General features: G+C 43.4%; 1 protein-coding gene across 1 annotated transcript in view; it reads left to right on the forward strand.

The window, feature by feature from the left end:
- The first annotated feature begins 4,711 nt into the window (after positions 1-4,711).
- Positions 4,712-15,160, forward strand: part of BMPR1B (bone morphogenetic protein receptor type 1B) — an 81,674-nt gene continuing 71,225 nt past the window's right edge. Inside the window, exon 1 of the mRNA XM_075030839.1 lies at positions 4,712-4,764. The gene's annotated coding sequence lies outside the window, so the exon portion shown is untranslated. The remainder of the gene's footprint in view (positions 4,765-15,160) is intronic.

Raw genomic sequence — 15,160 nt, forward strand, 5'->3', positions numbered from 1 at the left:
CTGGGGGAAAAAAAAAAAAAAAAAAAAAAAAAAAAGGCAAAACCCAGAGGAATATGTGCCTGGAATACTAGATGGCCCCTTCAGCTGGGCCGCAGGGGGATGGGGGCTGTTTGCAAGGCGGTGGCAGTCCCCGCGCAGGGGTTGGGCTGTGCTGCTGCTCTTGGGGCTGCCGATGGAGCACCCCATGGGTGGAGCGGGGCGGGAGGGAAGAAACTTGGGCAAAAGAGGTTCAGCTCGCTTCTCCAGTGCCTCTTAAGAGTCCTTTCAGAGATTTCTAAGCACGTCACAGCTTTTGTTGTCTGCCTGTCCCTGGGTTTGAATGCCTCAGTTTTTCAAAGTGGAGTGAAAGCATCTTTTTATTCTTTTTGAGTTTGTGCTCCACGAATGGGGATGCTGTGTTTCACCACAAAGCCAGTAAAAATATTGGAGAATAGTGCCTTAAAGAATTCATTTCTGCCAGCTTTCATGGAGAAAGCAGTGGTAAGCAGGTTTTGTCTGAAGGAAGAGCCTCCCATTTGTGGGTATTACTTATTGTAGTATAAGTACTGGATTGTTTTTTTAACTAGGAAAAAAAAAAAAGACGAGCAATGAAATGTTGTTAATTTAGACTTTTTTGATTTGTGCTTCTGCTTAACAAAGGATTTTAATGGGTGAAGAGCTTTTACAGAACACAAAGTATATAGGAAAATAGCATAATTAACAGGAAGAAATCAAAGATATGGTTATGTCACTGATGACATTAACAACTATGGAAACAATGATGTCATCCTCTACGATGCAAAAATATTTTTTCCACATTTATGATGACTTAAAAATTTTCTTGCCATTTTCAGAAATATAATGTCCCTATCAGGGCAATAATCTGCAGTACTTTTGTTTGCTTACGTACTCTGTATGAATAAGTGTGAAATACTGATGTATTCCCCAGGATTGAGGGGAAGATCCATGTGTGCTGACAGCCTGCCTACAAACCCTGTAATTATAGCACATTATTGCTTCCTTCACTTATTTATTTTGCTTTGTGCTCTAATAACAACAGGAGTGTCCTACTCCTCATTGAAGATGCACAATAAAAAAAGATTCCTTAGTTGCAGCTCACACCTTGAACTCTGAAGACTTCAGAGAAAGATGAGCAGAACGTGTAGCCACAACCAACCTCTCTCTTCCCTTTGCATCCCACCACTGAGCTGTCACCTCTTGGCTCTGCTGAATGGGACGGTATTATTCATGTTACGATCAGAAACACTGGAATATGGGACAGGAGAGGAAACCTCTTGTGTCATCAAATCCATGACAATGGTGTCTCAAGCAACCATGTCACCCCCCCGCCTTTTTTCTTCCAAAAAGTGATCAAGATATGTTAGAGTAATTTATGCTTTCTTTTTGGCCACTGTTCCAAAGAACAATCTGTCCTGATACCCATATATCCTGTATCGATTTGCAAGGAAACCTAATTTGAAGAGACACATCATTGCCTTTCTGTCCAAAAGAGTCCTCCTGCCATCCACACCCCAACAAATGGTGGCACTGATGATTAATACTGAAGAAAGCCAGTAACTTTCAGGGGGTGCTCTACCACAGCTAACTTGTGTATGCCTACTTGCAGATCTCGTTTCCTTCAGTGAGCCAGACTAGCTAACCATGGCCATCCCAGCACGTGTTGACTTAAACTGCCCAGTCATGGTGCAGCTTTCCGTTGTGTTTGAGGTTCTTCCCACTGTGAGTTTTGATCTCGCTACTGCACTCTGTTAGTTATGTTTGTGGACAGATACAAACATGAATTAAAGACAGATTTTAAATGCTTATGTTCGCTTCGGTCTGCACAAGGAACTCATTTTTTGATGCATTGGTTCTGCTGGCATCCTAAAAGCATCCCAGTTAGATTCCCCATACTTTTAATGGCAGTCCTTCAGATTCAAACGTTTGCAGCTCTGAATTCATCCAGTCCTTTATGGTCACAAAACTGGGGCTTGTGGAGTCTGTCCCAAGTGTCCAAAATAATGATACTCTTACATCTTGCAGTCAAAAAGGTCATAGGAGTGCCATCCTATGTTTGATGTAGGAAGAATGGTCTGCTTTGTAGCGTTTGATGAAAGATGTACGATATGTGGTGGTTTGGGAGTTTTTTGTTTTTGTAATAGAAACATTTAAAATGGTGTCAGCAGATGATAAAGCATTGCTCTAAGGGTTTTTATTTGTGCTTATATGGGAGCTTGGGAAGGAAACATCAAGCGTGCTTTTTGAAGACAGCATATAGGTTAAATATGAATTTTAGAGCTAAGATAATTTTTCCTGTGAAAACTGATAGGTGTGGAGCAAATCTGTAATTAGGACTTATATTAGAAAAGAAATAGTTTAGATGCTACCGTGTTACTTTCTTGCTATATATTCCAATGAAAACACATGAGAAAGACTGAAAAATTATATTCACATAAATGATGTATTCCGATCATGTGCATAGAAATGTATGTCTGTGTTGCATTGTAAAATGGTGTAGTAATCAAACAGGTAATAGAGTTTTAAACAAAACGATGAGGAGAGAAAAATAAATTCCACACATCACTGCAAAGACAAGAGTAATGCTCATCACATTTATGACAGCTGGTCAAGGTCTGGTTTATGAACACTTTGGCCAGATTACTCTCAGTCACATTAAGTTGAATTTTATTCTGTTACTGCTAATCGTTGTATGACAGCTGCTAGGCGGCCACTTCAAAGATTGCCATTTCGCTAAGCATCATCAAAGATGTGGATCTTCCCCAGAAAGCTTCTGGGAGATAGCTTGTTTGGAGCAAAATACCATTCAAAGTGTTGTAGTGGAATTTGCCCACTGAGATGCTGTCGTGGTTTAACCTGTGCCAGCAACTAAGCAGCACACAGCTGCTCTCTCACTCCTCCCTGCTCCCAGTGGGATGGGGAGGAGAATTGAAAAAAAAGTAAAACTTGTGGGTTGAGATAAGAGTAATGTAATAACTAAAGTAAAATAAAATATACTAACAATAATAATAAAATATAATAATAGTAGTAATAAAAAGGAATATTTAAAAACAAACAAACAAACAAAACCAAACAAGAAAAGTCAAGCAATGCGCGATGCAGTTGCTCACCACCCGCTGACCGATGCCTGAGCAGCGATCTGCCTCCCCAGCCAACTCCCCCCAGTTTATATACTGAGCATGACGTTCTATGGTATGGAATATCCCTTTGGCTAGTTCGGGTCAGCTGTCCTGGCCATGCTCCCTCCCAGCTTCTTGTGCACCTGCTTGCTGGCAGAGCATGGGAAACTGAAAAATCCTTAATTTAGGATAAGTGCTACTGAGCAACAACTAAAACACCAGTGTGTTATCAACATTATTCTCACACTAAATCCAAAACACACTGTACCAAGTACTAAGAAGAAAATTAACTCTATGACAGCCCAAACCAGGACAGGTGCCATTACCTAGAGCAGTCCAGTATCAGCGCCAGACTCAACACACTTTGTCAAATGCCAGCTAATGAATCACAAACCCCACTTTTCTTATTCTTATAGATAAAAATAATAGTGCTGTCATTAGTAATGACAATTAGTATTGATATGGAGTTTATTTGTAAATACCTAGTTTACCCCTGCTCTTGGGTTGTTTTCTCAATGGTAGCTGGAAGTTTCTTTTTATTGCGGGTTTGTAATTTTCCTTTTACATTGCCATATTCAGTGTTTTAGGGATATCACCTGTGTTTTGTTCAAGACCGTAGAACCAGATACTTCTGCCGTTTGATGCCACAACAGTTGTTCAAAGCACTTGTTCCTGTCCTAAGGGGCAGACGTGTAGACGGGTTGCAATCCATCGGTGCTACCTGAGCAGCCTTTCTCTGGGCAAGTGATCGGAATGGGCGCATCAGCTGAAAACAGTATTTTGCTGAGCAAATATCAAGAACCGATTAACGTCGAAGTCTGATAACCCTAGCCGGAGACGAGGTGGCTTTGTTTTCGTGCACCCAGCGGAGAAGTGACACAACCGCTGTGCCTGTGTGACCATCGGGGTGACGGTAAATCCGTATGCACGCCTGATGCACTAACAGGCTTATAGGGAAATCATGCGCCGCGCATATGTCGAAGCGGCTCATTTAGTGCTTGAAGAATGACACCAGCTTAGAAAGTGTTTATAACAGTCGTCCAGTGGAAAGCTGCGGGGAGGGTGCCTTGTCTTAAGGAACGCCGCTCCCCGGGCTTCCCCTCGTTGCCGGCTGCTGCCCGCGGCCGCTCCCGAGCGCTCTCTGCCCGTCGAAGGGTCGGTCGCGGCTCCCGAGCGCGCCGGTGCGGTCTCCCTACCGGCGACGGAAACCGTTTGATGTGCGAAAGCCCGAAGCAGTCGGACGGGAGGGCTCTGGCTTCCCCGCGGGGCCGGGGGTCTGCCGGGGCGGGGGGAGCCGACGGGTCCCTCGCCCGGCGGCGGCTGCTGCTGCCCGCTCCCCCAGGGCAGCGGGCGGGCGGCCCCGCGCCGTCCCCGTCGTCCCCGCCGTCCCCGTCCCGGCCGCCCCTTTGTGGCCGAGCCGCGGGGGTGGCAGCCCGGCGGGTCGCCGCTCGCCCGGCTCCCTCCCGCCGGGCGCGCCGCCAGCCCTGCCCCGCCGCCTGACGGAGCCGGCCGGGGGCAGCAGCCGGCGGGGAAGGGGGCGCGGCGAGGAGGCGGCCGGGGCCGGCGGCCGCTGCCATGGGCCGGCGGGAGGAGCGGCGCTGGCCGCGGCGCCTGGCCCTGCTGGCGCTGCTCTGGCTGCACGCCCGAGGTGAGCCGGGGCGGGGGGGGGGGCGGCGGGCTGCGGGAAGGTGTCCGCCGGCGGGGCGAGGCGGGGGGGGGGGAAGGTTTTGGGCTCAGGGCTGGCGTTTCGGTGCCGCCGGGCTGGTCGGAGTGACGGGGCGGGCGATGGTGCCGCGGGGCTGGCGGGCGTGTGCCGGGGGAGGCAGGAGGAGCGGCTGCCGGCGCTGCTCGCTCTCGGGGAGCGCGGCTTGAGACTGCTCGCCCCGCTCGACAGGAGAACTTTCAAAGCGACTGCCTTAAATTAAACCCGCCTTTAGGAGTCTGGAGCGGTTTAGGCTTACGCTGTGTTTTGTAACTTCTGTCTCTTCCACCCCTTTTAACAGCGAGCGGGGTTTCGGTAGTAACTGTAGACTAAGACACGTTGCGCTGCTTTCGGAGGAAGAGCGGGCTTGTTCGTGCTTCGGCTTTCACAGGAAAGCGTCATGCTAATTATAAGGGAAAACGCCGCATTTACCCATCAAGGAGCAAAAATTTGACACGGCTAATAAGAAAAGGGGGCCCTAATTAGCAGGAAGCAGAGACTGTAGTAAGGCAGAATTTTGACTGACAGCGGAATCATAGTAGCTTTATTCATCGCGGAAGCTGAAAATAAGGAACCTGTGTTAATGGGTTTGAAGCGTTCTTACAACAACTGCCCTCGAAAACAAGTTCAGGATGCAGTAAAAGAGATGGCGTGTTTTCGGGAGTTTAGAAATGCGCTTACGGTAGTGCGCTCCTTCACATATTGATGTTCTTTGGAAGAACTGTAAAATCGCTGTTGTCGAAGAGACGTTTTTCTGTTAAGCTTAGTGTCTTTTAAAAAGTGGTAAATAATTTAATGAAACACTCTTGGGGTTTTGGCTTGGATGTTTTCTTCATGAAGCAGTTAGCTAGCAAGCTGAGTATCACAACTGAAAAGAGAAAAAAAATTGGCACAGCAAGGAAGGTTTTTCTTTCTCCCCATAAATTAGTCAGTTCGTTAACTAAACAGATAAACTTTCTGTGACCTCACCTACAGCCCTTCAGCATTAACCGTGAGTTTTTCTGACGCTTCAGATTATTTTGATCTGGCTTCCTAATAAGACACGATAAAACTAAGGAGCAGAAGCAGCAGCACCACTCCTGTAGTCCATTTGTCCTGAAAGCTTTCACGTGGTGGGAAGTGGACGTGGTGTCCACAGGAGCTGCTGGGCTTGGGGAGAGCGCGGCAGCTGCGCAGCGGGATTCAGAGCAGCAGTTGGGCTGCAGGAGTCCGTACCAAGTGTAATGGTGTACGCAGTTCAGTTTCAAGCTTGCGATCCTTGGTCGGTCATTTTCTCCTTGAATCACAGGAATGGCTGGACCGATGTTTTGTATTTAATGTTTGACCTCGTTTTCAGACTTGACTGCAGAAGCTGTATCTGAGGCATAGGAGCGAGCACGCTGCACAATTTTGCGTGGGATGAGCAGATCTTACAGTCTTTGGGTGGTACTGAAAACCTAGTTTAAAACCATTCGCTGGTACTGTTCTTCCTAAGTGATACTTGTGTGAAGTGCGCGTTCTGGACAAATTGCAGTCACACCTGACAGACCAGCCGTGGATATTTTTGCAGGGACCCTTGGTATTCTGCCAGCACCCTCTGCTGCCGAAGTGGGGAGTGCAGCTGGGGCTGCATCAGCTCCCCTGAAACCAGGAGTCATAAATGTTTCTGAGTCTTATTTGTTTCGCCGTTGCCTTTTAAAATTTTGATGGGTAAATGCTTTGCCACTTCTTTTTGTGCAATCCCTTAAGAAACAAGGGGGTTCTTAGATTATCCTCAGAGTTATCCATGCCAAAATAATGTGCTCCTAAAGATACTGAGAATCTTGGTGCGATGACCTTCAAGGAAATCACATGTATTCTGACTTCAGAGCATCTGCAAGGGCATTAGGCAGATCTGTAGAAGAAATGCAGTAGGTTATTGGAAGATGTGCACAGAAAACTTCTCTTGTCCCAAAGAGACTAAGAGGTTTCCCTCTCTGCAGAATTCCAGGCACAAAGACGAGCATGCAAAAGTTATGCCAAAAGATAAGATCCTCATATTGTGTCTTATCAACAGTGTAACTACAAACGTCAGTAGGAGATTCCCAGTAGCATGAATTGAAACCCAGCTGCTCATGAGTTCACAGTTTGCATTTGAAATATGTTCCCAACTTCCCAGCAGTTGGGAGTGAAAGCTTTTCTTGACTTTTGAGCACTTGTACAAACTTTTGAGGAAATGTACCTAGTGGCTCGTTCAGCACAGAATTGTTTCCCTTCCGAGGACTGTATGTTTCTCGTTTGCCAGCACCGTTCAGAGGGCGAGAGGCTTGTGCTGGGGAATCTTTGGCAGGGAGCACCCATGCAGGTTCCTGTGGATGCTCTCACCAGCTCCATATCCTCCAAAATACTGAACATGAGATGGAATCTGGCCCAAAGTCTTTCAGCAATATCCTCCAAAATACTGAACATGAGATGGAATCTGGCCCAAAGTCTTTCAGCAATTAAAGAAAGACAAAGTGATAGCAATTGAAGCTGAGTGCTTTAGGATAATTTTAGGAGCTAAATCCCTGAAAAAAACCCCTTGTAAAGCTGTGCATTGTGTAATGATACTCTTTATGTATTTACTTCTTTTTAAGTTACCTGACTGTAGCACTTTGTTTCCTCCTACCCATTGGGTTATGGGTCAGAGTCCCATTGCTCTAGGCAGTTTCAAGGCCAGAAGTTGTTATGAAAAGAGAGCTTAAAATCAAATTAAGAAGTCTTTTAAGTAATTCAGTCTGTGCCTCAGGCCGACAGCAAGGTTTTCTAAAGCTGTATTAATTCTGGCTTAAATTTGCTTAGTAGATGCTTCTATTCTTTCCCTCCAAAACTTCTGTTTCCTTGCAGGCTAATCACAGTGGGGACATGAATTATTAGCCTGTGGAGTCTGCCTTTTGCCTGTACATATGTCTGGGGAGATCCTGATGGTTCTACATAGTTACTAATATGAAACATAGTTATATCGTTGATGTAATGGCAGATTTGCACTGGATATAGGGCAGGAAGGCAACACCAAGAGTTTAGTCAGTCCCTCTGACGTGCATACGATGTTTGTTACCAGTATTTGACTTTCCTTCAGTGATGAGGGGACCACAGGTTTCCAGGCAATGGGTTCCAGTGCCTCCCTATTCTCACTGCTAGAAAAATTAGTCTTAGGGGTACTCTGGTATTCTTTGCTCCAGTTCAAGTCCAGTTCTATTTGTCTGGTCTTGAGTGTCTCCAATTACTCTTGCTGACCTCTGCTGTGCATTTTTCAGTCTCTCCATATATTCCTCAAAATGCAGAACTCAGACCAGAGTGTTTCTTTATTTGTGCAATTGCTTGTGTGCATGCACTCCAGCTTCTCCTGATCATTTCCACAACTTCTTGAGAACATTTTTGAATACTAGCCCTGTCCTGCAATTCACGTGCAGTCATGCTTACGTCCACAAGGCCTATACCTTGTCCTAGAAGGAACTGAAATACTTTTGACATGGTTTGTTCTTGACAAACCTATGTTGGCCATTGCTGATCTCTATCTGTCGGTTGGGTATTTTTGGCTGAATTTAATCTTCTCTTCTCTCAACTAGGCTAAAACCTAATTTAACTGGGCATTTAGAAAAAATGTTTAATTGAGCTCGATGATGCAAACTAGAGGGTTGTACTGTAAAGGAATCGGGTGACAAAAGCTCTTCTTGCCAAAACGCTACTTCTTTTTTTGGAAAACTCCCTTCTATCCCATAGTCTGAGCAAAGTTCAGCTCATAAAAAAGAAAGAAATGTTGCACAAGAGGCTGAGTTTTGGGGCAAAGTTTTAGTTTTGGTCCAAATCCCTTGCATCTGGCACTGCACAGCTGTATCAGTCCTATATGTGGAATGAAGCGTAAGCCTTAACTTACTGTAAAAATGGAGATTTCCTGCCCACCTTACCCACGTGGGATAGAGGCAGGATATTGATTTGGTAGATTTTTCCATCTTCCCGTACTACCATTGGTGGCATCTGAAGTGGAGCCACAAATGAGCATCTTTCTAATAGGCACCGACCATGTCATAGCCTTGTCCTAAACCGGTATGTGGAAATCACAGAGAAGTCTCTCTGAACGAAAGAGCGTAGCATTCGGGAGAAATACGGGGGATAAAGTATGCGAAGACTGGACAGGAGCCAGTTGTATCTTTGAGGAGGAGTGTAATGCTTATGCCTATGGTGCTCTCTGTTGGTATACTTCAGCCTCATGCCGTGGAGCGACATATCAGCCTTTACAATTGACAGATCCAAAGCCGCAGGGACTTTGAGTAGACGCGATTGTTAATTATCGTTGCAATCTGGTGAATATATAAACCTGATGTAACAAAATTCTTTGGTATAATTACTTGTCATACAGTTCACTGCTCAAGGGATTTAGCAGGCAGTACTGTACTTTGGTTTAATCCAAAAAAATTCACATTCACCTGCTGGTCTAGTTGTTGTCTGGCGAAGTGCCAGGCCTCCACCTCCCGCCTCTGATATTTGCTGCTCCTCAATGCATTTTAACACTCAGAGACTTAAAGCTAAAAATTCTGGGAATTAGGAGATAGGACCTGACATTGTTTGGCCTGTTGAAAGCTGAAGGATGATTTGGAAAACACGAGGATAGGTAACCTTTGGGCTGCGTTACTTTAGAGGTAGCTGTGCAGTGTAGTTGTACAGCACATGTTTAAAGTAGTGATCTTGTGAGTGTAAACTGATCCTGGTTACCATATGGCAAAATCCACTGAAAGTATGAACCCAGCTGTTAAATGCATAACCATGACTGTGTGTTCAAGAGTTTTATACTGCAGCTATTATGTGGCATCCCCAGCTATTAATCTCTCGCTATTAATCAGCAATAAAAGCAGCTTGTGGTGAGCATCACAGATGCTTGAAATCTGATCTCTTCAGCATCATACCTGGAGGGAAGATAGCAATACTAGGACCTTTCCTTCCTTTATTCCCTCCCTCCTCGTTTTTCTAGGAGATACGGTTCAACCCAGGACACATGAAGCATACTTTGCACCCACTTGTTCTGAACTGGAGTTTATCATGCACCGAGTGTCAGGTCCTCAGCTGTCTGGTCTTGACAAAGATAGTGGGTTTGAAGGGCTTACTTGTTTTGCAGTTTAATGAACATTTCACTCGTGTGATTTTTGAATGCCTTTTGTTCCAGATTCATCGCTAGAAAGCAGAATATTTAAGTTGACTGAAACTAAATGTGCTATGTGTTAGCCAAAGTAACCATGAAGCATTTACTCAGCAGGTTACTTCAAACACCTATATGATTTTAAACTTAAATGGTCCTTTTGAGACTGACAGGACAACTCTCTTCCTTGAGTACTTTGCAGAAGTGGAGGCTTAACTCCTTTAAAAAAATAACAGGACTCGTGTGTCCGTTTGGTTATCCAGACCAAGGATAGTCATATCTGTTTACTAACTTCTATTTGCAGCTTTACTATTTTTTAGTATCTTATGCTGCAAACTGACTGTAGGGGAGATATTTTCTAATGCCACTGATTTTTATGACATCTGTTTGTCTGCGGAGTTACTGTGATGTTGCAATGGTACTGATCATCTAGCAGCAAATTTTTGGACTGTTGCTTCAGACACAGTGTGTTCATACAAATACAACTCAAAACATGTGCGCTAAGAAAGTGTATTGTTCTTCCTCTGCTGAAATCTGCCTTTGAATTAGCTTAGCAGTGTAAAAGGTACTCGAGTCTTAGCATATAAACATCCCGTGAAAAGGAAATGGGATATTCGTTGCTCCTTTTTTGAAAGAGGGTTTGGGAAATGTCACTTGCTGGGCTTCTTCAAATAAACCCCTGATCTCCTCTGGGACAGCTCTGCTGGCCTGGCTCATCCAGTGGCCCTGTAACGCGCTCGGGAGGTGTTCAAGGAGCACAAGGGCAACGGCAAGCATGAGATTTGTCTCTGTTCCTGCTTTGCTGAAGTTAACGGCCTTTTGATTTCTGTTTCAAAAGTATTCAGTGAGCCGCTCAGAGAGCTGTAGCCCCTTTATTATGCATCCACAGAATAAATATTGATCCTGTGTGTTAGTTTTGCTTTGCTGAGAGGACCACATCTGTGTGAAGCCATAGTTCTGGATTTGAATGGATACTTCTTGTATCAGGCAGGATTTTGAAGTAATTGAGTGCTAAATGATCACAAAGATTAACTCCCTAAAAAATTCTTCTGGGTTTCTCAATTGCCCCAAAAGAGAGAGAGAAAAGCGCCTTGAAAGAGAGTGCCGCCCTTTCCAAGACAGTTGTCTGCAGAAGGATGGAAGGTAGGAACAGCTAGGGAAGGAAAACCCGATTGTGTTCTGCAGTAGCACTTACCATAGCGGTAAGAGATCTGCGGAGACAGGCAAGACCTGGGCCGTGGAGAGAGAGAGATGCTAGCTGTGCTTGGGGTTTTATGCAAGACACTTATAATTGGAAAAATGGAGGTATTTAGTGCTCTCATGGCTTCATTTAATTGTAAATACTATCTTAATTAATTTATGCTTTCTGTTGCTCTTTTACCACTTTGACTCTTCCTTTCACTGCTCTTCTGAGGAAGCCAATATGACTATGAAGTTTTGATGAACAAATAGTCTGAAGATGTCTCAGAAGATATTAATTTGCTTAAATATCCAATAACATTACCTTAAATGTGGAACCAGGGGGGTTTTGTTCGTTGCAGCAGTATTCAGTGTCCAGGGCACGGTATCATTAACACAGAGTACTGTATGTGATTTGAGCCTTTTCCTAGCCTTCAAAATACTATAAACTTTTGGTGGATAAGGAGTAAAACATAATATTTCATTTGAGTGTGTTGTTTATAAATGTTTGATACACTGGTGTCAGAGACAGTATTTGTGGTTGCTGTTTCTGGAATGAGTGGTTTGAATAAAAGCTAAGCAGTCTGCAGGAAACATAAGCATCTCAGGAGCTCCATGAATACCACCGCTATAACCTAACCTAACCCGGTTGGGTGAAAAATGTGGTTTCCTGTCTTCGTTTGAAAAAGTGTTTTTCAGGCTTACTGACATGCATCCTGCAAATTTAATTTTCATAAATATTTCATCTCTTTCTTATGCTCAATTTAATCTATCAAAGCCACACGGTGCAGGAGACATCTGGGATTGTGCTTAAGCAGCTGCGTTTCATTTGCAGGAGGTTTCTAGCAAATTTCTCTTTCTTGCCAACCACAGAATGTCTTGGTGACTCTGCAGTAGCTCTGGGAAATTCAGCATAAGTGACACAGCTTCAGAAACAAATGGGCTTAGTTTCTTCCTTTACCTGGGTTAGGTACCGTCTAAGGCTTTTGATGGACTGCTCTGTCCTGTGTCTGTCTGGTCAGCCTAAGCAATAAGAGAACATTCCCTCCCTCTCTGCCTCCTTTTTTTTTTTTTGTTTAAGGTGAAAAAGCAGGAGTAGCACAGATTCCTCTTTTTTTAAAAAAAAAAGATTATTTTTTTTTCTTCACAATGTTTACTTAAGAAAATGAAGTGACTAAAGGTCAAACTGGGAAATCCTTGCAAGTCAGCCTTGAATCAGAAATGAAGAACTTAAAAATACCCAATTTGCTATTGTTCAGGTTCACTCTGTGCAGAAGTTGCCATGATTTTTACTAACTGTGGCAACTTCTGTACAGAGTGAAGCTTTACAGCAGCCAGCTAGATTTTCCTTTAATGAAAAAATGCAGAAAAATCATATACTGAAATGTAGTGATTAACAATCCAATTCCACAATTACATATGTAGTGATCAAGCAAGATATGTATTAAATAAATTAATTATTAATTCAATACTCTGTGTAAGGAATGAAGATAAAAGCATTTCCCACACTTCTCAGAACAGAACATACTGTGCAGAGTATGTAAATCAGTTTTATCTCCTTTTGGCAACTCAGTTCTATTAGAAATATAAGGCAAGTACAAGCATCCCGTGGTCTTTCTCCTCAGTGTTGGCTTTAACTGAGCTTGTTTTGGTTCTTTCTGCCCGAATAGATGCTGCTTACTGTGTTAATATTAGAAGCTCTTACTGACTAAGATGCCTCAGCATAAGTTATGCAGCATCTTCATACAGGGTAGAAGTTTCTGACATCGGGTTGACGAAAAGGCGCCCTCCTGAGATACGCTGTTCTGCTTGGTGGATTAGCTGGGTCCCTCCGTCACAGGGCGATCCGGTGGTCTCTTGAGACTTGCTCTGATTTATTCTTTCCGTGCAAATTAGCTGTTGGAAGCCGAACCAAACTACGTGTTTCTTCTTAAATCTGAATGCATATTGATTAGATCATTATGACATTATACTAACCTCTTTTCTATCATGACCAAGTAACAAATGAAAACTCAGTATTAAGCTGTTAAATATATTCTATTTGAGTAAGGGCCACCAAGTAGATTTTGTTGAATGAAAGATAGCTGCCTGTGGGAAGTCACCAGCTGAAAATACACCTACAGGTGAAGAAATAACGTCGCCGCCTTCTGAATCTGTCATTACTGACTTCAATTTGGTGAATAAATTTAGGCTTTGGGAGCATTCTTTCAGATCAATTTTCAAAGAAGCTGGAACACCGCATAAACTCTATTATCTGTTAAATGTAGTTTTCTGTATGTTCTCTTAGCAGTTCAGTTGTTAGTAACTGCCTGAAGATGTACTTTATTTTTTATTTTTGTTGCCTTATAAATTGGCAAATAAATAATGATATACCAGAAGGCATCAGTAAAAAGAAGGAAGGTAAAAAATTGTCTGCAGTAATGATGGCTTTTGTAAAGTTTAATACCGGATTCTGTCCAAATCAATTGTTATTAACGTTTCTTCCCTTCAAAAAAAAAAGAAAGGAGACAGGAAAAATTCCAGCTATAGCTGCAATAAAGGAAATTGAGAGATGTTTCTTGCTGCAAATAGGGATAGCACAGTTGCAGTAGGCGTTTTAGCTGGACAGTAAGGATTAAACTCTCTAGGGAGAGGCTTGTTCACATGGGAAAATTTGGGCATGGAATTGCTGCTCTGTATGAAATGCTGGTATTTCAGAGATGCTGGTATGTGTAATGGTTCCTCCTTGGTAGTGGCTGTATTAAATGTACATAAATTCTTCTTTCTCTTAGATTCCTGTCTCCGTGCAAACCTAGATATGGAAGTATAGTTATATTCTGATAGTTTTACTGGTCAGTTCCCTTTAAAACGGTGTTCTCCAAAATGTTTGGGATTGATCCAGTATCTTTTAGTAGCAGTCAGTGAGAGCTGACACTATTGTTGTGGATGGTTATTAACAGTACTGTGTGGTGGTTTGGTTTTTGAGGTTTTTTTTAATACTTGACTTAAGCTGACTTTTCTCTGGGATGGAGGGAGATGCTATGCTGTATATAACCTGAGGAGGATTCGGTCTGGAATATCTACTGTCATTGTACTTTGGTATTTTGTTTTTTAAATACAATATTGTAACTTTTTCATAAATAGATCAGAAATTCTTCTTTGGGGGGAAAAAAAGCCCTAGACTCTTTCTAGCTCTGTGGACATGCACTTGAGTCATGTATGTGTTTTATTTAATAACAAAATAGTACCACCAAAGAAGAGCAAAGTAAATCTCATAAATAAAATGGAATGCTGCTAAGTTATGGAAGCACGTAAAGTGCCTGGGCAGTTGTTTATGTAAAAATCTAACCTTTTTAACCAAGTTTCTTTCAGCCCCGGGAAGGTGCTGCTGAACGCATTTCCCTTGAAACATGTTTGTGCACTAAGCTAGCATCCCACCACCCAAAAATGTGGTAAAATCAGCTTAATAGTATATCCTTCATTCTGTAACAAATAGTTTATGTTTATTTTAGATAACAGAGAGAAATAAAGGCCTAGGTGTTGTAAAACAAAGGGAAAATAAATTCAGTCTCTAAAACACATTGTTTCTAATAGGTGAAGAAGATCTGATTTTTCTGCAAGCTCTGTAAGCGATGTGTTTGCAGGGTCCTTTGCGTGTTTAGAGAGCAAGGAGGGAATGTAATCTGTAGCTTTACAACCGTGGGCACCAACACCTGCTAAGAACAAGTGCTTCCACCTGTATGTGTTCACGTCCTGGTGCTAAGATGACATTGCTGCTTCTGGGAAGCACCTTCCTGCTTTTGGTGGGTGCTGTTAGATGGGTGTTACATCAGGGAAGGGCTGCAGCCCTGCCATGGATGTGATGGCAAGAGGTCGGCAAATAGAGGAAATGAGAATTGATGAAAAAATTCCCGTGATGGTGTACTGCTCTCACTTCTCTCCAAACGATACGTTTCTGCTGGTGGGCAAACACCTTCCATATTCGGACTTGCAGAGCTAGAGGAGAGCTTTTGTCCTGTGGTTAGGTTTAATGCTTATATCTGACATAAGGAC

Source organism: Buteo buteo, chromosome 1, assembly GCF_964188355.1.
Source record: "Buteo buteo chromosome 1, bButBut1.hap1.1, whole genome shotgun sequence".
Taxonomy (NCBI): domain Eukaryota; kingdom Metazoa; phylum Chordata; class Aves; order Accipitriformes; family Accipitridae; genus Buteo; species Buteo buteo.